Here is a 25966-nt window from a genome sequence, read left to right as displayed (position 1 = left end):
GCGGTCCGGTCCCAGGTCGACGGGCACGTGCACCTTCCGCCGACCACTGGCGATAACATCGATGTACTGTGGAGACCTCACGCCCCACGTGTTGAGCAATTCGGCGGTACGTCCACCCGGCCTCCCGCATGCCCACTATACGCCCTCGCTCAAAGTCCGTCAACTGCACATACGGTTCACGTCCACGCTGTTGCGGCATGCTACCAGTGTTAAAGACTGCGATGGAGCTCCGTATGCCACGGCAAACTGGCTGACACTGACGGCGGCGGTGCACAAATGCTGCGCAGCTAGCGCCATTCGACGGCCAACACCGCGGTTCCTGGTGAGTCCGCTGTGCCGTGCGTGTGATCATTGCTTGTACAGCCCTCTCGCAGTGTCCGGAGCAAGTATGGTGGGTCTGACACACCGGTGTCAATGTGTTCTTTTTTCCATTTCCAGGAGTGTATTTGAGGAGCGCATCATTTTCCTTCCTCTTTTGGTCGGAGGACTTTGGCATGTGGCTAAAGTTGGTGTCCGACGTGTGCTGAGACTCCGGGAAAGTGGTACGTATTCAGTTGTTTCTGCACAGTTACCGTCAAATCATTAAGTAAGTAGTGGAATAAATAAATACGACTTATTCAGAAGAAAAAATATGCCTTGGAAAGGTACCTATATGGTTTTTAATGTAGAGGCGATTATTGGATTGCGCTGACATGTTAATTTTCCATGTTTTTAGTGCGCGGTGTAACACCTGAAAAAGTATTCCTCTTATCTCCCACAAATTTTAGAAACCTCAGCTTGTCCCAGTAGCTGGTTAATTTCTGCAGCAAACCCTGTGATACCTAGTTTTTCTTTTCTCTACCTTCAGTAGTGATCACGGATACTCTTCCAAAACAAAAGTTAATATTGTAAATAACATATTAAATTTATAACTGATAAGATAACATTTCTAATTACATAAAATATAGTTTTTATATTTTATCATCACATAGTGAAGTCATTGGCCCTAAGATGAAATGTACGTACAGTCGCTTTACTTGCTAGATAATAAAATTGTACATGAGAGTAGTAGTTTATATAAACAAATCATTAAGTAAGTAGTGGAATAAATAAATACGACTTATTCAGAAGAAAAAATATGCCTTGGAAAGGTACCTATATGGTTTTTAATGTAGAGAACTATATTAAAGCTAATAAATAATAAACCTATAGAAGCATTACTGAATGTTAACTTTTGATCATCTCTTATGGCATCTATATGTGATAAAATACTCTTTCCACGAAGTATTTATACAAAAGATAACTAATGCAAATAAATTTCGTTTCAGGTTCCTTGCCATAAGAGAATCGTATCGGTCATTGGTGTTTGCTTACCGCATCTTTTCCCCCAACTACACGCACGTTTGTGCCACAAGTACTGACAGCTCTCGAAAAACGCTTGTGCCGGTATTTCTACCACTCTATGACCAAACAGCCTGTGAAAGAAAAAGTAAAAAGTTTTGGGAAGTTTTTTTTTTTCAACTATAAAGATAGTTTTCGATAATGCTTTTTGCTAAGTTTGATGCCATTTGCAAATTTTTGGTTCTTGATGTTGATTTGTATAGTAAGGAAGGTTATTCTGCAATATTTAAAATTGAAAATGGAACTTTGGTGCAAAATGAAACTATGCTTCCTTCCAAAAAACATTCCACAGGGTCAATATCTCGCTACCACATGTGATAGTAGGTGATGAAACCTTTCAGCTGAACAAACATGTCGCGAAACCAAACTGCGAAAAGCAAATGTTGGAAGACGCAAGAACACGAACATTTCATTATGATGTGAGAGCGTGCAGAGTTCCAGGAAACGCTTTAAGAGTAATATGTTCCGCTTTCAGAATTTTCCCTCATGCCATAAATACATGAACTAAAACTGCGATTTTGATAACTGTTGTTCCCAGATTACTTCAGTATCAGAACTATTTGAAAAAATTAATGAACAGTATTTAATTACCAATGTGTTACTACGTCTCGGTCCTTCCGGAAACATATCCATTTCTTACCGTATGTGCTTGTCCTCGTCGTTGTTAGTAATGATAGCAATAACAGTGCAATAACTTACTTAGATATTGTGAAAGGTACTCATTAATTTATTCTGACTTATGGTAGTATAAGTCTTCGGAACTAAATGGGGCTTACAGTTCATTGGTAAAGTTTGGTGACCTAATAACAGTTGATCGTTTCAGTTCTGCTGAAAGACATTAGCAGTTTCTCTCACCAGATATCCCATCTTTCATGGATTTAATTGGCCATCAACCATAAGTGCAGTGGCCACAGCTAGTTCTAACCGCAAATGAATAAGCCTGAATTTAAGACAGAAAATTCTCAAACTAACCCGTGAAAGGTAACGCTAATTCAGTACAGCCTTATGGAGACGAGTAGCACAGTCATCGTGGTGTAGTGGTTACGATACTAGACTGTTGCATGAAGGGTCGTGAGTTCAAAACTCATCTGAACTGTAAAATGTTCAGTTCCATTTCAGCCGCGCTAGCGAATGGACGCTGTTAACTGCTGCTCTGCACTTCCGTGTTTACATCGTTGTACTTGTGCTTCGCCGAGTGCTGTCCGTCCGTTAATCTCCGTGTTCGTTGAAATTCCTTGTGATCTGATCGCTCCTACTGGTCGTGCTGCTGCTAATTGGAATTTCAGCTGTTTAACCGAAATTTCGTCGCTGGATTATCCATGGCTACAAAACTCAGGAAGAATACCCTGGTACTCACTTTTGACAAGGAATCCCGTCCTGTTCAGCCGAAATTCCTGGAAATAGATGACTATATTACACAGGTAATTGGTCTCAATTCTTAAACCGTCCGTACCTGGCAGCTGTATCAAAAAAATACTGTGTGCTGCGCTAGTATTAGTCTTAGTCGTAGGAAAGGGGAATTTTGTTAAAAATTCAGTAAAGGCGCGGTTGGACGATGTAGTCTGGGGCCGCTGGTAGTGTGTGGTAATAGTCGGCAGCCAGTAGACCAGATAGGGTAAACATGGCGCGGAGCTGCAGCGGCGTATTGCACGTACGATTTGTTTGGTGTGGAGCAACAGCGAGGCAGGGAACTGCAGCGTTGCTTTAAGTATTGCGATGCAGGAGCCGAGGCAGTAGGCCAGAGCCGGACTGGCGACATGTAAGTGGCTGAATACGGGAATTTACCCCTGCCACAGTTTCTGTCTCTCTCTGACACTACGTCATAAGCGTGGGGGAAGGCAGTATAAATAGTCAGGCACTTTTATCTTGAGGGGTGTGCCAGGTCAGTCGAGAGTCGGGTTGGGCCTGTGGTGGTTTACGCTTCAGTCTGGCAGCGATGTTGTAAATATTCTGTGTAAACCTGTACTTTGTCTCTATGTACTTTTTCGGGCTGTATTTCGCCTCCGGGGACACAACACCGGGGTGGGATGGATCGGCAGCCGGGTACTTGGAGATTGCACGGTCTGCCTGAAGGAGGGCAGCGACAGCGGTGTCCAGGACGGGCCACGTTCGCTTCCCACCTGGTGTACCGGGATCCGGGCGAGGTGTATGCTGCGGGCGGCGTGGCAGCGCCAGAGACGGCGGCGGGTGTTGCCATCCGGCAAGCACCACTAACAGCAAGTTACAGCATGGCGTCCAGGAGGGCGCGGGTTCTATTCCGGTCCTGCGTTGGGAGCAGCAGCGGCCGAGGGTCACGGGCGACCAGTACAACCACCTTCGTACTGTGGTCGGCCAAACAGGGCGGAAGGCGGTGGGGACCAGGGACTGTAGCAGTCTCCGGAGTCGCGGGCAGCTATGCAGCGCAAGACGCGATGCCTCGATGCCTCGGTGGGCGGCGACCGGAAGAGCGTGGCTGACTTCCATCGTCGGGCGGCCTCGATGACCACAGTAACGGTGTCGGTAGTCCAGGTGTGTTGAGACGTCTGGACTCGAGGAACAGTGCGTGGGTGGCGCGCCGACATTACGCTTCTGTAAACTACTTCCAAATACCGCTGTATCACTCTGCACTGCCCCTTGAAGCTATTGGACCTGCTCGGCCTCCAAATGAAATACGGTGTGGGGGGCCCAGCTTCAGGTCGGCCATCTGGAGTCCCGGGTACGACCATTGACGGTCCGCAACAGTGGTGTCAGAATTGGTGCCGGTTACAATGCTAGTTCAGGATTTCCACTCCCACATCTTAATGTCGAGCAAGCAGCGTTGAGATGTGCCTGTGTGGAGAGGTAGTTGATGTGTTTGGTTGCGTTCGTGACGGGTGGTCGTACACTTCTTGTTACGTCTTGTCGTTCGGGAAGTGTTCGTCCATATCACTATAGGGAGGAAAGCAGGACTGTCACCTGCGCACGAGCACGTTGGGGATGGTCATTCTTTTGTGTTTTAAGGGGTTAAGTGTCAGTTGGGATGGACTTTTTGAAGGTGTCTTTTGTAAGGCCAGAGGAGCCTGTAGATTTATCTTAATTCAGGGGAAATGGGGGACATGATAACATAGCGACTAAGTGATGTAATTTTTGTAACCTGTTAGGTCAGGGATTACTGTGTACAAAGTGGATGCCAAATAGTTGTTTTATTTGTAACAGATTTGGACATTTGGCGAGCAATTCTTCAGAATGTAGATGGGCGATGATTCGCCGCAAGAACTAAGTTTTAGGCGTAGCAGAGTGGAATTAATACTAACAGTAGAGCTATAATATGGTGGAAACATGACAAGCAGCAGAAGATGCGGCAGTGACTACAGCAGAAGCTGTAGCCACTCTAACTGAGCAAATTCGGGTATTGTCAGAGGCAAGGATAAGGGACAAAGAAAAATATGAAGAAATAACGGGGAGATTTGAGGCATTGCAAGTAGGGGAAGGGACGTCGGGTTAAAGTAAATTGCAGGTCGGGGAGTGTCATAGACCATTTGACCCGCCAATCGCGGCATTGACTAATCCCTTTTCAGGTGAAACAACGGAGGATGTGTCGGTATTCCTTAATAACATTATCACAATGGCTGTGGCCAATGGGTGGTCGGATGTTATAATGTTGAAAGTGGCAAAGCTATGCCTGATAGGGGATGCCAAGTCGTACGTACTGTACCATGAAACGTTGAACAATATGGGGACGTTTGCAGAGGTTGAGGCTGGGCTACGCCAGAGGTACCGAAAACAGAATATTACCAGGTTTTTTCGGGAAAAATTAAGTGTGTTAGTTATGAGAAGAAATGAGACTGTGGAGGTTTTCTCAAACAGGATTCGAAAGCTGAATGCACAAACGTTCCAACTGTCACCAAATGGGGAGACGAATAGAGTGCTGTTACAGGAGGCCGAGAACAGGGCGTTAGATGTGTTTTTGCAGGGAGTACCGCTGGAGATGTCACGTCAGATGAGAATGGAGAATCCCAGTGATCTTGCAGCGGCTCTAAGGATTGCCACGTACTTAGATGAGGTAGATTATGCGACGAAGCAAAGGGTGGAGCATAAAGTTCTGGCAGCGGAAATTAAGTGTTTTGGTTGTGGCCAGGTAGGGCATATTAGGAGGCAGTGTCAGGATTTGTTTGCAGTGTTACTCATGTGGGAAAATGGGTCACTGGGCAGTGAACTGCAGGAATAAAAGTAGGGTGGAACCTGGGCGACAGCAGCCGTTAAACGAGAACGGGACTGCTTCAACCGTCGGAGGGCGATCCCAGTGAAATTAGGTAATACGCTTGTAGGTGCACAGATGGAATGCTGCTTATTAGGCTTGGTGAACGGAAGGGAACAGAGGTTTCTGGTTGACATGGGGGCACATGTGTCTCTTATTAGTCAAGACCTGTTTAGCAGGAGAAGGCTTGAGCCGCCACGTTATAGGTTACGTGGGGTGGGAGATAATAAAGTGGAGTCATTGGGTACGACGGTACTTCAATTTGTGATCGCAGGAACTAAGTTTAGTGAGCAGGTAGAGGTGTTGCCATGTGTGGGTGAGGGGTATTCGGTGATTCTCGGACTGCACTTCCTTGTCAAACATCGTGCGATGGTAGATCTATGGCAACAAACAGTGGAACTCAGTGGAACATTGTTTTGCATGGGGGAAACGGTTGCAAATGGACGAATGTCGCATGGCGCACTTTAAACGCGAAGGTGACGCCAGCTAAACTGCGAACGGATTCATTAACGATCGACCAGCAGGATAACATACCGGCAGGTACAGAGAAGGTAGTCTAGGTTTCGATAAATACGGGCTTACCCAAGGAGACGTTGCACACGGTGGAGCCACGCTCGAGTAATGAGGAGTTGGATAATGCGCACTGTTTTGTGTGGAGGAGTTTAGCTCAAGCAAGTTATGTGGAAGGAGATTATAGGGTTCCTGTGAGTAAAGATAACTTCGGCAGAGCGGATTTTAGCTTGTCGAAAGGGTTGTTATTGGCCACATTGGGAGGTTTTGATGAAAATGACCTCGATAGGGAGGATTTAGAGGCGAGCTGTAAGCAAAACGTCGATGCAGCGGAATTGAGGGGAAAATTACAGCAATTGCAGGGAGACGACAGGGTCGCGTTGGAGGAATTGTTATTGACATTTAGCGATTTATTCGGAACGGAGGGTAGGTTACCGGCAACACCGATTACGAAGCATCACATACCAACGGAGGATAATACACCAGTGTTTAGGAAACCATATAGGGTAGCACGTCATACGTAAACGCTACTAGCATATTTTCGTTGTTATCTTTATGGTAGGAAGTTTAAGGTCGTGACAGATCATGTAGCGTTGAGATGGCTACTGGGTCTCAAGGATCCTTCTAGTCGCTTAACACGGTGGGCTCTGAAATTAAGCGAGTTTGACTGAAGTAATTCATAAGCCAGGGAAGAAACACGGGAATGCAGATGCATTAAGTTGCAAGTTAGACGCATTAGAAGTAATGGGTAAGAGTGTCGCGGAATTGCAAAGTGCACAAGCGGAATAGGAGTGCCAGGGTTTTAGAACTCAACCACATTTCATTGTGGAGGGAAATTTGTTGTGGAGAGTTACGAGGTGTGGTTCAAATGGCTCTGAGCACTATGGGACTTAACTTCTGAGGTCATCAGTCCCCTAGAACTTAGAACTAATTAAATCTAACTAACCTAAGGACATCACACACATCCATGCCCGAGGCAGGATTCGAACCTCTGACCGTAGCGGTCGCGTGGTTCCAGACTGAAGCGCCTAGAACCGCTCGGCCACTTACCAGGTACCACGGGTAGTGGTACCAAAGAGTTTGAGAGAGGAAGTCTTAAAGCAGGCCCATGATCATGTGCTTTCAGGGCATGGGGGTCGTCGAGCAACGGAAAGATGAGTAACGATTTTGCTGGCGCACTCGGAGAAGGGATGTGGAACAATACGTAGCAAATTGTGTACCGTGTGTGCAGTGAGTGGATGTGACGTGTGCAAGAATTCCACTGCAACGGTTACCAGAGGCTTCGAAACCTTTTGAGTTTATCGGGCTAGATATCTGTGGGCCATATAAAAAAACACCGGCAGGGAATCGTTACGTTTTAACTATAATTGATCACTTTTCGCGGTTTCTAGCCATGGTCGCAATACCAGACCATCTAACCTAAGGACATCATACGCATTCATGCCTGAGCCAGGATTCGAACCTGCGACCGTAGCAGTCGCACGGTTCCGGACTGAAGCGCCTAAAACCACTCGGCCACCGTGGCCGGCAAACAAGTGTTGGAACAGCTGTTTTGGTGAGGGAAGGGATTATAGTAAGTGAGGTGGAACGACTGGAATCCGGAAGGGGAACAGGACTAAATATCTGTGATGTGACTATCATCAACTTGTATGCCCCTTCAGGAAGTTCTCACCGAGCTGACAGGGCACGTTTCTTCAAAGATGACCTGATGTACTTGTTAAGGAAAACTCCAAGCCAGTTGTTACTTGGAGGTGATTTTAAATGTGTATTGAATCGAAAAGTTCAGTTACCTAATTTTAATTTCTCAAGTGAACTAAAACAAGTAGTTACTGGTTTAGAATTAAAGGATATGTGGGAAATCAAATACACCTGCATTGTTGAGTTCACTCATGTCACGGCAACATCTCGTAGCAGGATTGATAGATTATATATTTATAAAAATCTTGAAACTTCCGTGACAAAAGTAGAAACCATTCCTACGTACTTTTCCGTCTCAGCTTGCATAAATCTAACAACACAGCCAGTTCGCCGATTCAAGAATCAGTGGAATTTGAACACTTCCTTTTTAGTAAATTATGATTTAGAAGATCTGATTAAAGTAGCATGTACAATATGCCTGCGTGCTCGTAGGAGATATGCCACTGCTATCGACTGGTTGGTTAAAATGGCGAACCCAAAGTTAAGGAAGGTTCTTCTTCAATACAGTGCCCAGAGCGCAAGAGAAATGAAATACACTATAGAATATTACTATTCCGTTTTGAGAGATCTATATGATCAGGTCTCAGCAGGTTCCTCACTTCGGATGGCAGACATAAGAAAAGTCAAAGTCAAGTTACTTAATATCAAGAGAAGTCAAATGGAAGGGTTGAAAATAAAATCGAAGGTGATTTCGGTTTCAGAAGATAAAACTACTTCCCTGTATCATTAGGTGAAGCATACGAAAAACGGGAGAAGGACTTTTATTGATGAAATTCGAACAAAACACGGTAGGATTCTCAGAACCCAACAGGATATCATGGACGAGATTTATCGCTATTATTGCGAGCTGTATTCTGTACATCGAAGTAGTGATGCTTCCTTGGACTAATACCTTGACACCATAGCCCCACAGCTGACAGAAGATGACAACGAAAATTTTCTCGACGTTGTCAGTGAAGAGGTCGTGTATGAGACTCTGTGCGCCTCACCACCAAAAAAATCCCCAGGACCGCATGGTCTGCCAGCAGAGATTTACATCCGTTACTGACCAATAGTAGGTGCGAAAATCGCGGACATTTAAATGAGGTTATTCAGGGTAAAATGATTCCAGCTGAGTTTAAGGAGAGTAAAATTGTTATGGTGTCAAAAAAATAATGGAAACAAAGATTTAAATAATTTTCGTCCAAATTCACCGCTGAATTTTGATTATAAATTAATAGCTAGAATAGTAAACAAGAGAATTTCTTGCCTTACAGATAAAATTATTAGTCAACATCAGAACTGCGCAGAAGGCAGAACCATTTTTCAAAATCTAGCAGAATTCAGGGATATCATTGCAATAACTTTTGTAACAAACATAAAGTGTGCTTTGTTTTTTTTAGATTTTTATAAAGCGTTCGATGTAGTAAATCATGAATATCTTCTACGGACTTTGAAGAAAACAGGTTTCAACGATAGGGTCATGCAGTTGATAAAGAACACAGCAACTGGAATAAATGCTAAAATAGCGGTGAATTTTCAACAATCCAGGCCGATACAAATACAAAGAGGTGTTCCTCAAGGAAGTCCTCTGTCCATGTTGCTCTTCGCCATTTCTCTGGAACCTTTCCTCCGACATGTCCATGCTAGATTAAAAGGCTTAACATTATCAGGAAATCAAACAGTTACAAGAGCCTATGCTGACGATATAGGGGTCATTATAAGGCATAATGACGAGGTAACCACGCTAGCAACAGTGATTGATTCTTACGGTAGAGCATCTGGAGCCAATGCAGACGAAAAAAGTAAGATGTTAAAACTCAGAGGTTTTGATAATATCAACGTCCAGTGGGCAAAATTAGTCCGACAATATAAAACACTTGGGATCAGCCTGACAGCGTGCCCCATGAAAATGGAGGCTTTAAATTAGAAAGTAGCAGCAGATAAAGTGCAAGGAGCCATTATAGAGAATTTAACTCGATATATGAACCAAGTTCAAAGAACAAAGTATGTCAACTCATGCGTCCTTGCTAAAGCTTATTGTACTGCCCAGTTGTTTCCAATATCGAGAATGATAGCGAGGTGAATAATGTCCAAAATCACAAACTTTTTGTGAAGAGGTGAAGTCTTTAGAGTACCTGCTAAAGTAGCCACTTTAGATCCTAAATATGGTGGACTAGGATTAACTGATATAACGGATAAAGCCTCTGCACTTTTTATCAAAAGGCAAGTTAATTTAATAAGAGACTCGCGAGAAAGCATAACCACCCAACTTTTCGAGATCATTAAACCTCGAAGACTGCTTCCCCCGATTGATGTGCAGAATACCAACAGTCGTTTACAGCATCTGGGGGTTTTCCAAGTTGAGTTCAGTTGTGTAAGTGTCGAACTCGGGCAGTCACGACACTTAACATCAAGAGCCATAATGCGGGAACGAAAAAAAAGCGAAGGAAGGAACAAAATAGGACGACAGTTTCCAAACATTGAGTGGACTGATTTTTGGAAAAATATTAGTTCTAATGTGCTCACGTCTAATATAATAACGTCATGGTACAAGACAGTTAACAACATAGTTAGCACCGATGAAAGACTGTAAGAAATCGGACCCTGTGACTCAAATTTATGTCAACAATGCCATCTATTTGACACAATAATTCATAGGTATACTTGCAGCGGTCACATGAATAGTTGTAAGTGGATCCGAGAACAAATAGCTCTGATTACTAGGAAATCCCCTGAGTATATATGGCCGTCATTGATACACAGATCTGAAGCAGACTATTTCCCAGAGGCAAAAAATAACGCTGGGTACTGGTTGCTGGGAAATTTTGCTAATTATGTCCTTAACAAATTAGGATCTGACAGCACAATAGAGTTAAAGGTACACATGCTGTGTGAATTCCACAAAATTAGAAGGTATTCAAATCACAAGAAAAAGTTTGTTAATATGTTAAACATTATATTTGAAAGAATGGGCATTAGTTAATATAAAAAAGAAGACTGTGTCGACAGTGATGCATTGTAGTTACCTTAAGGATATTATTTAAAATTTTACTGTAAATTTTTGGTGTGTGCGTTTTCTACATCAGAGAGTAGTTTTTGAAATTTTATAAGCTAATGTACAGAACGTATGTGACAGTCAGATTCTGTGTCTAACAGTGTCAAAACACAAAACATTAAAGCCGCGTTACTGGTTTATATTATAAATATGGAAATAGTGGGAATTAGTGAAGTTCGGTGGCAGTAGGAACAAGACTTTTGGTCAGGTGATTACAGGGTTATAAATAAAAAATCAAATAGGGGTAATGCAGGAGTAGGTTTAATAATGAATAAAAAAATAGGAGTGCTGGTAAGCTACTACAAACAGCATAGTGAACGTATTATAGTGGCCAAGATAGACACGAAGCCCATGCCTACTACCGTAGTACAAGTTTATATGCCAACTAGCTCTGCAGATGACGAAGAAATTCAAGAAATGTATGATGAGATAAAAGAAATTATTCAGGTAGTGAAGAGAGACGAAAATTTAATAGTCATGGGTGACTGGAATTCGACAGTAGGAAAAGGGACAGAAGGAAACATAGTAGGTGAATATGGATTGGGGGGAAGAAATGAAACAGGAAGCCGCCTTGTAGAATTTTGCACAGAGCATAACTTAATCATAGCTAACACTTGGTTCAAGAATCATAAAAGAAGGTTTTATACATGGAAGAACCCTGGAGATACTAAAAGGTATCAGATAGATTATATAATGGTAAGACAGAGATTTAGGAACCAGGTTTTAGATTGTAGGACATTTCCAGGGGCAGATGTGGACTCTGACCACAATCTATTGGTTATGAACTGTAGATTAAAACTGAAGAAATTGCAAAAATGTGGGAATTTAAGGAGATGGGACCTGGATAAACTGACTAAACCACATGTTGTACAGAGTTTCAGGGAGAGCATAAGGGAACGATTGACAGGAATGGGGGAAATAAATACAGCAGAAGACAAATGGGTAGCTTTGAGGGATGAAGTAGTGAAGGCAGCAGAGGATCAAGTAGGTAAAAAGACGAGGGCTAGTAGAAATCCTTGGGTAACAGAAGAAATTTAATTGATGAAAGGAGAAAATATAAAAACGCAGTAAATGAAGCAGGCAAAAAGGAATACAAACGTCTCAAAAATGAGATCGACAGGAAGTGCAAAATGGCTAAGCAGGCATGGCTAGAGGACAAATGTAAGGATGTAGAGGCTTATCTCACTAGGGGTAAGATAGATACAGCCTACAGGAAAATTAAAGAGACCTTTGGAGAAAAGAGAGCCACTTGTATGAATACCAAGAGCTCAGATGGAAACCCAGTTCTAAACAAAGAGGGGAAAGCAGAAAGGTGGAAGGAGTATATAGAAGGTCTATACAATGGCGACGTACTTGAGGACAATATTATGGAAATGGATGGCTCTGAGCACTATGGGACTCAACTGCTGAGGTCATAAGTCCCCTAGAACTTAGAACTACTTAAACCTAACTAACCTAAGGACAACACACACATCCATGCCCGAGGCAGGATTCGAACCTGCGACCGTAGCGGTCGCGCGGTTCCAGACTGTAGCGCCAGAACCGCTCGGCCACCAGCGGCCGGCTATGGAAATGGAAGAGGATGTAGATGATGATGAAATGGGAGATACGATACTGCGTGAAGAGTTTGACAGAGCACTGGAAGACCTGAGTTGAAACAAGGCCCCGGGAGTAGACAACATTCCATTAGAACTACTGACGGCCTTGGGAGAGCTAGTCCTGACAAAACTCTACCATCTGGTGAGCAAGATGTACGAGGCAGGCGAAATATCCTCAGACTTCAAGAAGAATATAATAATTCCAATCCCAAAGAAAGCAGGTGTTGACAGATGCGAAAATTACCGAATTATCAGTTTAATAAGTCACAGCTGCAAAATACCAACGCGAATTCCTTACAGACGAATGGAAAAAAAGCTAGAAGCCGACCTCGGGGAAGATCAGTTTGGGTTCCGTAGAAATGTTGGAACACGTGAGGCAATACTGACCTTACGACTTATCTTAGAAGGAAGAGTAAGGAAAGGCAAACCTACGTTTCTAGCATTTGTAGACTTAGAGAAAGCTTTTGACAATGTTGACTGGAATACTCTCTTTCAAATTCTAAATGTGGGAGAGGTAAAATACAGGGAGCGAAAGGCTATTTACAATTTGTACAGAAACCAGATGGCAGTTATAAGAGTCGAGGGGCATGAAAGGGAAGCAGTGGTTGGGAAGGGAGTGAGACAGGGTTGTAGCCTCTCCCCGATGTTGTTCAATCTGTATATTGAACAAGCAGTAAAGGAAACAAAAGAAAAATTCGGAGTAGGTATTAAAATTCATGGAGAAGAAGTAAAAACTTTGAGGTTCGCCGATGACATTGTAATTCTGTCAGAGGCAGCAAAGGACTTGGAAGAGCAGTTGAACGGAATGGACAGTGTCTTGAAAGGAGGATATAAGATGAACATCAACAAAATCAAAACGAGAATAATGGAATGTAGTCGAATTAAGTCAGGTGATGCTGAGGGAATTAGATTAGGAAATGAGACACTTAAAGTAGTAAAGGAGTTTTGCTATTTGGGGAGCAAAATAACTGATGATGGTCGAAGTAGAGAGGATATAAAATGTAGACTTGCAATGGCAAGGAAAGCGTTTCTGAAGAAGAGAAATTTGTTGACATCGAGTATAGATGTAAGTGTCAGGAAGTCGTTGCCGAAAGTATTTGTATGGAGTGTAGCCATGTATGGAAGTGAAACATGGACAATAAATAGTTTGGACAAGAAGAGAATAGAAGCTTTTGAAATGTGGTGCTACAGTAGAATGTTGAAGATTAGGTGGGTAGATCACGTAACTAATGAGAAGGTATTGTATAGGATTGGGGAGAAGGGAAGTTTGTGGCACAACTTGATTAGAAGAAGGGATCGGTTGGTAGGACATGTCCTGAGGCATCAAGGGATCACAAATTTAGCATTGGAGGGAAGTGTGGTGAGTAAAAATCGTAGAGGGAGACCAAGAGATGAATACACTAAGCAGATTCAGGAGGATGTAGGTTGGAGTAGGTACTGGGAGATGGATAGATTAGCATGGAGAGCTGCATCAAACCAGTCTCAGGACTGAAGACTACAACAACAGCAACATGTAAACTGACAGTTTTTATGGAAATGTCCTTATAGATTAGTTAAAACCATAAGATTCTATCTGATATAATGTAATATTCAATGGCTGGCACATTGCCCTCTTCATTTTTGCACTGTGATGTGTAAGTCAGTTTTGCAGTGAAAGACTTATTATATAGGTCTGATCACTTTAGGTACTTAACATTCCATTCATGTCCAGAAAGTTTAGTTGGAAGGCTGGTAAAACTTTATCACATCTCTTTTCCGCCACTCTCAAGTATTTCAGAAATTATCTAATAAGATTGTTAAATTATTTTTTGTGCGATGGGTATAAATCTTCCATATTCTGTATTTGGTGATTTCCATAGATTTGTGTGGAATGTTCATAGTCTGACTGTACTGAGAAGGTTAAAAATCAGTTACTATCCTTAACCTGCCTCTCACGAAGATGATTTCCTTGTGTACATTAATATCCTTCATAAAGAACTATTTACGCATCTGTAAAGATTGGAGCCCATGTAATTCAAAGTGCAGTTTTTATTTACTCATGTTTGAAGTTTGAATGTCTTTAAAATCTTTTCTTGATGTTTAAATTTATTCTTTCTTGTAATTTCGTCCGTAACACAATCTTTTGCTGTATTTCTTTAACATCAGCATTGTTGCAATGATCAACATGTTTTTGTTTAAATCATTTCATGTAGAACATGTGTACATGGTTAGTATATGTACTTAGTATGTATTGGGAATGTGTAACATTGTTTCTTCAATTAAAAAAAATAACATGATATGTCAGAGGGTTAGCTGCCCTGTGTAATAAAAAAACTGAGTGAATGGATCAACGATGAACTTGTAGGGTGTCTTGGGACGACCGCCCCGAGCAAATAAAACGAACATTAACAAACAAAATATGACTTTTAAAAAAGTGGTTAAGGCGATCGTTCGCGACAAGCAGAAGATCTGGGTTTTCTAGACCTTGTCTGGCAAAAATTTTCATTTGTTCTGAAATATTCTACAGCTAATGTGGGACGAGAATCGCAATTTGTGAGTTCATTCTTTAAAAAAATATTTACGTGATGATTAAAACGTTAGCATTTCCCATCGAGTAATTCAAAAATGGTTCAAATGGCTCTGAGCACTATGGGACTCAACATCTGTGGTCATAAGTCCCCTAGAACTTAGAACTACTTAAACGTAACTAACCTAAGGATATCACACACATCCATGCCCGAGGCAGGATTCGAACCTGCGACCGTAGCAGTCGCGCGGTTCCTGACTGAGCGCCTAGAACCGCTAGACCACCGCGGCCGGCCATCGAGTAATTCATTTGCTGATATATCAGTATGTCACTCAGACAATAATTAATGATCATTCACGATACAGTAGTAGGAGCTCTTGTATTACTGAAAAATTGTTTACAGAATGGCGAGTCAGAATAAATGTCAACCATGTCAGGCAAATTTCTGTAACAAAAGACAAGATTCAAATACAACTCTGCTACTAGTCAATGAAAACGTTCCATGTACTAAATCCGCCAAATTTATTTGGATTTTTTGGGGCAAACGCCTTTCCTTTAAAAACCGTAATAGAAGCAGTGAATAAAGCTTAAAGAGTGGTAGTTGCCTTATATCCCTTAATATATGGAAATCCATCAGTCATTCCTTAATTTATGAATCGATAGTAAAACCAGTAATTCTGTATGCCTGCCACATATCGGTATATGCTGCGTCCACCCACTTCAAGAATTCCAGGCTGTCCAAAACAATGCACTGATAATAAAATTAAGTGCTCCATGGCTTGTTAAAAATTTAAGAATTCATAATAACTTAAAAATGAAAACCGATTCAGTAGTATATTAAAATACTAATAACCCGCCTCGATTGCGAAAAAAGCACCTAGTGTTAAGTTACCCCAGGTATCGGCGTAGATAACTACACCTTCTTCAGAACAACAATAAAACCCACAAGTGCCTAAGAAGACCTTTGTCTTAAAAGAACACCATAGCTATACATTTGTAAACGAAAAAGAAAAGTGAAACGTCCCCTTTGAACAATTATACATGACTGTGCTTAAACTGACACACAATATTTTTTAGCGCAACGCAATCTGACTTTCAATAATCCCTACAAAAGAATGGCCCTGACTAACATTAACCTATACCTTTCACAAATCACTTACGTCACAAAAATCTTCGTTACTCGAACTACTGCATTACGGCGATCGCCACTACTGCCAGCTAAATAAAAGATTCAAACTACTGAAGGCACTAACTACTGATAGGCATAGTTAGCAAATGAAAGATTTTGATAGAGAACAAACAATGTATTTACCTTAATAGTGTTCAAAGGTCATAATATATATAGCAGTTCATGACATCCAGCCGTACAAATTTCTAAACTCCGCCATTTCTCTCCCCACATCCACCACTGCTGGCGGCTCACCTCCAACTGCGCAACGCTACACGCTGTTAACAGCCAACTGCCCAACACTACAATGGCAGACAACAATGCAAACTAGCCACAGACTGCACGCAGCACAGCCAGTGATTTTCATACAGAGCGCTACGTGGCGTTACCAATAAAAAAACCTAAACAGCCTACTTACATAGCCCCCATGCACCCCACAAAAAATTTTACAAATTGTTTTGGGCAGTGTCCATTAATGATTTGATAAAATTTTTCATAATTACAATAACAAAGATATCAAATGCACACACTTATTGATACAATGTTGATCAAAAGCTAAAATTTTCTCACAGTCCATAAAAACAGTCCTGATCGTTCATCACAGTAAAATTCCAGTGTTTTTCTCAAAGTCTGATTAGTAAAAGAAAATGCACATGGAAGTAGTGGATTTCCATGCAGTCTTGAAGAAGTAGTGTTGTCCTTCCAAAGGAAAGACAGTGCTGACTCTTGACATGCAGACAGGTAATGCGCCACAACAGAGCAAACCCACAGCAGAGTCAGTCGAAGTTTTGAAGAATATTGGTAGGTAGGTCATCACAGAGCAGACCCATTGTAGTCCTGGTAGAGATTATGGTATTGTTGGGCCACCAGAGGTGCAGACCCACTGCAGTCCTTGTAGAGACGGTCAGAAACCATCTCTTGCGACTGTGCAGGTGCACAATCACCATCGAAGAGTCTTGCGGACAATATAGCAAGTCCATAAACCACCACTTGTGCACTCACAAAAAATTTTTTTTGAAATGTCTATAGAGCCAGCAATGCTGTTATCCAGTCCCTTGCTGAATTATCAACACACGTGCAAGCACTAACAGTCCCAACTTCTCACATACTGTGCATATATTATGACCAACAGAAACGTGTGCAGTGAAATGATACTTAATTTGAAGAATTGGTAACAATTACAATTTGATAACATAAAAATACAATAACACAGGTACAAAATACATCATTAAAGAACATAACAATACAGATAACATTTGTCGTAACACAGGCTTTACAAAAGAATAGAAATAAACATATACATCAGTGTTACAAAAATAATGACCTAAGTACATACATAAAGAGCAGAATAACTTTTGCAACGTCACCTTCACATATGAGCAACAAAACAGAATAAATAATGTCTAAACATCTTTACAAAGTAAATAACACAGTATTAGAAAAATTTTACAACATAGCTCTCATCAGCTAAACACATAAAGACAGGAAAAACACAAATACACAAGGGTACACAAACACGTAGAGGGATGACACAAAAGGAAAGGACAGGGTTTGTTTTACTGCAGTATTTTGCATGGAGATCCCCCTTCGTTCATCATTGTTCCCAAAAGTCCTATCTAAGCCTGATTTCTGTATTCTGTTCACATCCTCTTTCAAAAATAGTTTTTCTCCACTGTACACTACTTTTTTTTGGCCAAACCATTTTCTTATAGCTTCTCAATGCATTTCTTCCAATTCATCATAGTTAGCTTCTTATATAGTCTAGCCTCTCTTAAGCCAACTTAAATCTACTGAGCTCAGATATATATACCAAGGGACGAGGCAATGCAGCAGCACATAAATTAACACAAACAACAATGACAAAAATTCAAATTGGCAAAGCAAGCAGCATAAATTAAAAAAGCAAATGCAATATTACAACTAATATAAGGCAATGCGCAGCAAACAAGAAGAATAAATCCGTAGTAAAACTGGCTTAACAGAGTAATACAAAGTCAAATTCAGTAACATTATTCCTGGCAAACAGCAGCAGCAAATGCAATAACTTATATCTAAACATGACAAAGCTCAAGCAGAAAAAATATTACAGTAAAAATAGCCATGTTTAATACCTATGTCATATCTTAACACTAGAGTGATGCATCACGATAACTTACTCTACCAAAAAAATTACCAAGTAGTTGAAAAGAAAATTATGTATGCAGTTACTGTTATTAATCCCTTCTTATTGGTCTTTTCATTCCAAGTGCTCCTTTTTCGAAGAATATGGATCACAAAATTATTATTTAATAGATCTGTTGACAGAAAGTGTTCACATTAGCAAAAGCATTTTATTTTATAAAACCAATGCTGCAACACAGCTGGAAAATAGATATTAAACAAAATGAGCAATCTCTCAACTAGAAAGACAATAGATGTAAAATGTTTCTCATCATTTCATTAGGCATAATAGTAAATATCATAAATTAAGAGCTCCACAGTGTAATCATATGTTTTCAAGTTTGAGCATGTCGTATTTGCGATGCTTTCGATAAAGAAATGTCAATAGCGAGGATAATGGCCTCTTTTTTTTTCACCTAATGGCTTTCTTTTGTCAGACGACTACCTCTCAGCTGGGCACCCAAAACGCATTACGTCAAGGTCACTTACCTTTCTTACTGAAATATTTACGACAGCAGTTTCTGCTACAGTGGCAGTCTCATATCAAAAATTTCACAGGTCGAGAATTTGCGTTGCAAATGTGTAGAAACAAAATCCTATGAATATAACAGTGTTCAAAAAGTTTTTGTCGGCATTGTGATACATTCACGCATTTACACACATTTCATAACTCTTAAAGTACGATTCTTGGTTTTCAACATCCTTTTCTACAAATCAGAGTCCCTAACCACTACTCATTATTAACATACGTATTCGTCGACACTTCGTCAATATTTCATCATAATAAATACGTTGCATAATGAAATTCCTCATATATGGTAGCATCATCTTATTGATCATAAACATACCTCAACAGCATAATACACATCGTCGTCGTAAAAATAACATCATAACACCTCAGTCAAATCTCAAAAACGTCGTAGCTTTCTGCAATAATGTCAAAACCTAAAAAAATTCTCTGCTCATTTCAATAGTGTCATCTACCTCAAACGTACTTTAAAATCATGCTCCCTTACCAAATACATTATTCAAAGCTCTCATAGTATCACAATGGTTCCGAAAAAATATGAACAGTTCACAAAGTACAGACAAAATACAATTTCATAAGTGTGAAGCTATCCATCTGTGTAACTGCGTAAACATATGTCACTGATGTAGTAGGAAAATGTTTGTTTCTCTGTTAAATAATCAGATAGCTGTGTAATTCTGTGTTAGAGGAATATGGTACCGATGTGTAAAGTTGTATAAGCAAATACCATATTAGCTAGGGCTCCTCGTGCTTGCCAAACACATGGTACACAAAGTAGGCATGAACCCCTGAGGATTAATGTAATTATACCCTCAGGTGTTACAGATTACAACAATGGAATGAAATGTATCACGGAAAACCTTTGTATCATTGTACTTCAAATATCTTTAAAAATAAATGATTTAAGTACAAAATTAATCACTCAAATACGTGTCCTGTAGCGCTAAATGTGCGTCTTGCTGTAAGATAATCTCTGTGAAAGTGTCGTAGTTATTGTCCTCCGAAAGCTAAGTTCTGCAGAAGCCAATGTACTTACCTCATGATAAACAAAAGTGAAATGCTTTGCGTATAGATATCTTAGTTGTTACGCTTATTGCCGTGATGAAGAAAGTACTGTGCTGTAACGTGTTGTTGTGCTACTGAAAAGGCAGTATCATTGTAGCTATACCACAAAAGTTACTACTAAAACATTTTTTACTTTCCAGAATAATACAGAAAAACTGTGCAGAAAGCAGGTACAGCACAAAAGCAACAATGTAAATTTTGTCACTCATTAGTAGCGTCGTGATATAGTCGTGTAGCTGTCAAATAAACTAACAACTGTGTCGTCTGCTCATAATAACAATGCATTCGTAATTTCTGTTTAAATAAGTTCTCTTGGTTCTTGATTAGATATTTAACTTCAAACATTGTTGCATGTTAACAGGTCTGACAAAGCATACTAGCAATGTAAAGTGAAAAGTTATATGGCAAAGGCAAAGTTAAAAAGCAGATTATCTTTCAATAAACGGTTTTACATGTGAAATGTGGTGTAAACCTTTACTCTTCCTAGTACGCAGAGTTTCAACTTCAACGCAATTATCATGTCGTATACGTCGCATGCTGTAAGGTCCATTGTAAACTAGAAAGAATTTGTGACTCAAGTGTTTCTTCTTATGTGACAATGAATTAGCTTTAATGAAAACTTTCTGACCAATATATAATTTCTTTGCGTTTGCTTTACCGTGTAGTTTTCTCCTTTTGTCTGCTGCAGATTTTATATTTATAATAGCCAAATCAATTATGTCTTTGTGTCGAAGTTTACGTGTATTCGGGAAAGGTACAAGCTCTCTGATTCTGTTCGGTGGTTCTTCATTCTTCAGTACAAGAGTAGGTGGTAAAGCAGTGGAGTCATGAGGCATTTCATTCAGCACGTTTTGAAATAAGTGTAAATATCTGTCCCAATGCTGATGCTTTCTGTGACAATAAAGTCTGCAAAGCTTATTTATTTCTTTCATAATCCGTTCGGAGGGGTTACACTGTGGTGAGTACAATGAAATAAAAACAGGTTTGATTTTATGACCCCGAGCATGCGAGACCAAACAGCAGATCTGAATTGCGATCCGTTATCTGAAATGACTTTACTAACGTGTCCAACTTCACGTAAGAAATTTTTAACAAAGGCGTTGGATACAGACCGTCCAGTGGCTTTACGTAACGGTGTGAAAGAAACAAATTTTGAAGCAAGTTCAACAGCGACTAGAACGTACGAAAATCCATTCTATGTTCTGACAAGCGGTCCCAAGAGATCAACAGCAGCAAATTCTTTTAATTTAGAAGGAATGATAGGAAACAGCGGAGCACGATGGGAGATAATAGATGGTTTCACCTTTTGACAAGGTTTACAAATAGACAAGACTCTTCGAATTCTCTTTTCCATATTGTTAAAATAACAAGTCGTTCGAAGAATATGATAACATTTTCGTGGGCCAAAATGTGCATAGCTGAAATGAATGTACCAAATGAGCTTATTAACAAAATCGTCAGGAATGCAAAGTACCCATAGCTTGTCATCAACAGTGCAGCGTTTGAACAGTATGTTGTTTCTAACCAGATAATAATGCCGAATCTGTGTGTGTGTCTTTTCATGCCATTTGCTCTTGATGTCTTTCCAAATCGGATCTTTATCTTGTTCATGAGCAATGTCCTTCAAAGATGTGGTGATGAAGTTTTCAAAGGCGACTTTCTGAATGTAAAGAATACTGAAATTTTTCTCGAGGTTGCCTTCTGTGTTACTTTTCCCAAGCCCAGCCGGTGCGCGTGATAGTGCGTCCGCAACAATGTTCTTGCCGGGAATGTAGACTATTGTGAAGTGGAATTCTTGCAGAAACAATGCCCAACGTTTTAACCTGTCATGATTTAATTTTGAAGACATAAGAAATTGTAATGTACGATGATCACTGTATACTTTTACGTGCTTACCAGAAAGAAAGAAACGGAACTTGTTAAATGCCCAAACGATAGCTAAAGCTTCTAATTCAGTAACGGAATATTTTTTTTCAGATTTTGTTAGCACTCGGCTAGCAAAAGCAATGGTTTTCTGAACGGTAGTGTCATTTTCTATAGCTTCTTGAAATAAATGGGCACCAAGACCGACTTTAGAAGAATCCGTGCTAAGGCAGAAATTTTGTGACAGATCTGGATGAGCTAGTATTGGCGCGTTAAGTAGCGATTCTTTCAAAGAATTGAATTCCAACTGTGCTTGTTCGTCCCAGTTCCAAATAGTATTTTTTCCAGTGAGAGAACAAAGTTTTGGTGTAACAAGAATTTGCATATTCAGAAAACGACGGTAAACATTTACGAGACCTAGAAAACTGCGGACTTGTTTTTTTGTGGATGGAACTGGAATGGCTCTGATTGCTTCTAACTTTTCAGGATCCGGCTGAATGCCTTCAGAAGAAATAATATGTCCCAAAAACCTCACCTTTGACCTACCGAATTCAGACTTTTCCAAGTTAACTGTAATTCCAGATTCTGCAAAAATACGTAACAAACTGTTGAGGATGCGATTATGTTGTACCCATGAAGCTTCTGCTATTAGAATATCGTCCACATATAAGGTGATGTGACGTTTTAAGAACTCAGGTAATATGGAATTTAGCCCGCGAATGAATGCTGCCGAAGAAATGTTCAAAGCAAAAGGAAGTTTCAGAAACTGATAACAAACGCCGAAACAAAGGAAAGCTGTGTATTTTATACATTCTGGATGAAGTTCGATCTAATAAAAGCTGGATCTGAAATCAATGGAAGACAACACTTTTACACCATTAAAATTTTGAAGAAGTTCTTCCAACGTTTGCGGCCTGTCTGTTTCAGGAATAATGATAGTATTGATTTGTCTCGAATCTAAGACAAGCCTGATCGATCCATTTTTCTTCTCAACAACATGTAATGGATTGTTGTATGAGCTTACTGCAGGCTCAATAATGCCCTCGTCAAGCATAGATTGTATTTCTGTTCTAACACGATCCCTATAATGTGCTGGAATTACACATGGTGTAACACAAAATTTAGTATGCTCACGAACACGAAATTTGTATTGAAATCCCTTGATTGTTCCCGTTTTGTGAGTAAAAACTGTGGAATGTGCTTGTAAAATCTCAAAAAGGTCCTGCCTATCATGGCATTACAATTCTCAATTGTTTGAATTTTATTCTGAATTAACTCATTGGTTTCAAATATGCCGTCGATATCATCCCTGTCAGTACTTGCAGAGTGATTGTTAGTGTCAAGTTCCGTAGAAAATTCCGAACTGTTGTCTAACAGAAGGTAAAGCCGATTAATTTCCTCGTCATGGTTTGAGAGCCAATCTTCAAATTTCAAAGCTGTTTACTTACCTTCTTTCTCTAAACTTATTTCAGCATCGTGAAAATTTAAGATTGCTTTGTATTCATTCAAAAAGTCTACTCCCAGTATAATTTCCCTCGACAGTAATGGAACAATAAGAAAGCTCATAGAGAAGCTGTGGCTTTGACAAAAGAATTCTAAGTTGGTTTGTTGGAGTACGTCTATACTTTTTCCAATGATTGCACCTTGTAATTTAATCTTACGTAACGGAAGTGTGGGGCAATCGTTCGATTTGTTGCATTTGCTAAAAGCTGTTTCACTAATTACTGAAATGGGACTGCCAGAGTCAAGTACTGCCGTAAATTTTACGTCATTTACTGTAATGTGAATCACAGGATATGCAATGTTGTTATGTTTTACGTCGTGTTCCTAGAGTGAGATGTCGCTAATGTCTTCCATTTTTACGTAATTACTAGCTACGGCAGCTGCGTCGTCAGTTTAATAAGTACGTTTTGTGGCTGCCAGCGGTATGAGTCATTGCCTATTGTGTCTTTGTTGGGGCGCGTCGTTATTGGGATTTGGAGACCTAACTTCTACAAATTCACCTTGTCGAGAGGGCCCTGCTTTGTTTAAATCCCGCCAGTTCTGATGCAATTCAGGTCTGTCGTTACGATCATTTCGTCTGTCGTCATGTCGGTAGATTCCATAGTTTCTTTCTTGTCGGTCACGTGGTGGAGAATTTCTCCCTGAATCGTAACTGCGCGCTGGACCGTTGCATCTAAAGTTATTCTGTCTCCCTTGATAATAATTATTTTGGTTCCCATATTGTCTGTTTCTCTGATTGTCTCCGTGATAGTCATTACTGCGGAGAGGTGATCTTTCTCTGTAATTGTTTTTACTCTGCCAACGGTTGTCATACGGGTGATGTCTGTTTTGGTCACGATTTGTGTTGTGAGAATAGCCTTGTCGTGTCCAGTTACTTTTTCTTTCATCGCGGAATTGCGACGGATGTGACCTGTAATAGTTGTGTTCCTGTTTTCGCGTTCCGCGATTGTCAGTGTCAATTTCTAATTCTTGTAAGGGTCCCTGAAAAGCTTCGATGTCGTCTTTGCAACGTCCTGCCAAAATAATATGTCGTAAATGTTCAGGTAATTTGATTAAGCAAATGCGGATGAGTTCTGAGGGGCTGTATGGGTTTGACAGGTACTGATTCTTGTGCAACATGTCTTCAAAATATTTCACAAGACTGGAGAATTCAGATTGTTCGAAATGTTTCATCATTATGATGCTATGTTTTACTCGGTCTTGTGTAGCTTGAGACCAATATGCTGAGAGGAAGGCATGATGAAATTCTCCTTCACTGTGGCAATCGTGAATGACCGATCGCATTCTTACAGCTGGTTCATTCTCTACATAGCCACACATAAATTCTAATCTGTGCTCTAATGACAAGTTGGGAGGAAAACAATGAGAGAATTGATGAAGCCACGCTTGTGGATGAATGTCGTTGCCGGAATTCTCAAATTTTTTGAATTTACGTGTAGTAATAAACAGCTTATAGTCAAAATCATCATGTCGGCGAGTCGCATATCGGTCATTGTTACGTCGTGTCGGCGGTTCCATCTCAAAATTCTGTGCACCTTGCCAATTTCTTTCATAATTTCCGAAATGCCCTGTGTTATTATTTTGTGACTTTTCCGTATTTCTAAGTTCCTCTTCCCGTGTTGGAGCGCGAGTGTCCTCTGAAATACGTAATTCTTGTATTACTTGTGACTACTGATCTCGTACTTCCCGAATTTCTGTTTTGTACTGTGCATTGATTTGATTTTGATTTTGTTTGAATTTTATAATTTGTTCATACTCTTCAGTGTCAGTGAAGGCTACAGGTCTTGTGTCATTCAGATCATCATCTACCTTTGTAGATAAATTATTTAGCTGATTCGAAAGTTCGACTACTTTCTCTGATAATGAACTAATTTCCTCCATATGTCTTTCTGAACCAATTTTCAGAGTATCTACTGTGTCCTTTAAGTTTTCCTGAGTTTTTGCAAGTTGCGTAACCGAATCGGTAGATGCAACTGAGTCAATTTTAGCTTGCAGGGTCCCATGATTTTCATGAACAATAGTTTGCAGTTCTTTTATGGCTGCTTCGTGATTCTGTAATGCATTTTCATGCCGCGAAAAAATAGGTTGAAAATGCTCACAAATTTGTGTTTTTACGTCATTACAGACTTTTTGACATTTCGATTCAATGTTATGTAACTCAGTAGTTAAATCTTCACGAGTTTGTTCAGGCGTGGTGTCTAACTTCCGAAGATTTTGTTCCATTGTGTCTAACTTTTGCAGCTTTTGCTGTATTTGTCTCATTTTGTTCCATTGTGTCTAACTTTTGAAGCTTTTTTCCCATTTGTTGCATTAATTGTAATAACAATGCACTGGTGTCTGAAACATGTTTCTCAGTGCTTTTCGGCAGTGAATTTGCACCGGCAACATTCACATTTTGACAAGCGGAAAATGTGTCTTGACTAATTTGAGAAAACGGTGAGAACCCAAAACCTGAGTCTACAGTATTTGCATTATTGTGTTCTGTCATTCCCGATTCCTGAGGCGAGCTGTTGCCGACCGATCGATCGATAATGCTTCCCTGTTCACTACCTGTTTCACTGTCTACACCATTATTTGACGCCCGCTCCATTTCCCTATGCACAGTTACCAAATTACTACTTTGAATGTCTGTTAATTCATTACACAGTGGTGTTGGTAAGCTACGCTCGTCGTCACTATTATTTCTCGGTTTACTTTGGAGCCTAGTATTACGTTTTTCACACGCCATTATTG

Source organism: Schistocerca nitens, chromosome 3 (genome assembly GCF_023898315.1).
Source record: "Schistocerca nitens isolate TAMUIC-IGC-003100 chromosome 3, iqSchNite1.1, whole genome shotgun sequence".
NCBI lineage: Eukaryota > Metazoa > Arthropoda > Insecta > Orthoptera > Acrididae > Schistocerca > Schistocerca nitens.
Note: the sequence above shows the minus strand (reverse complement) of the source record.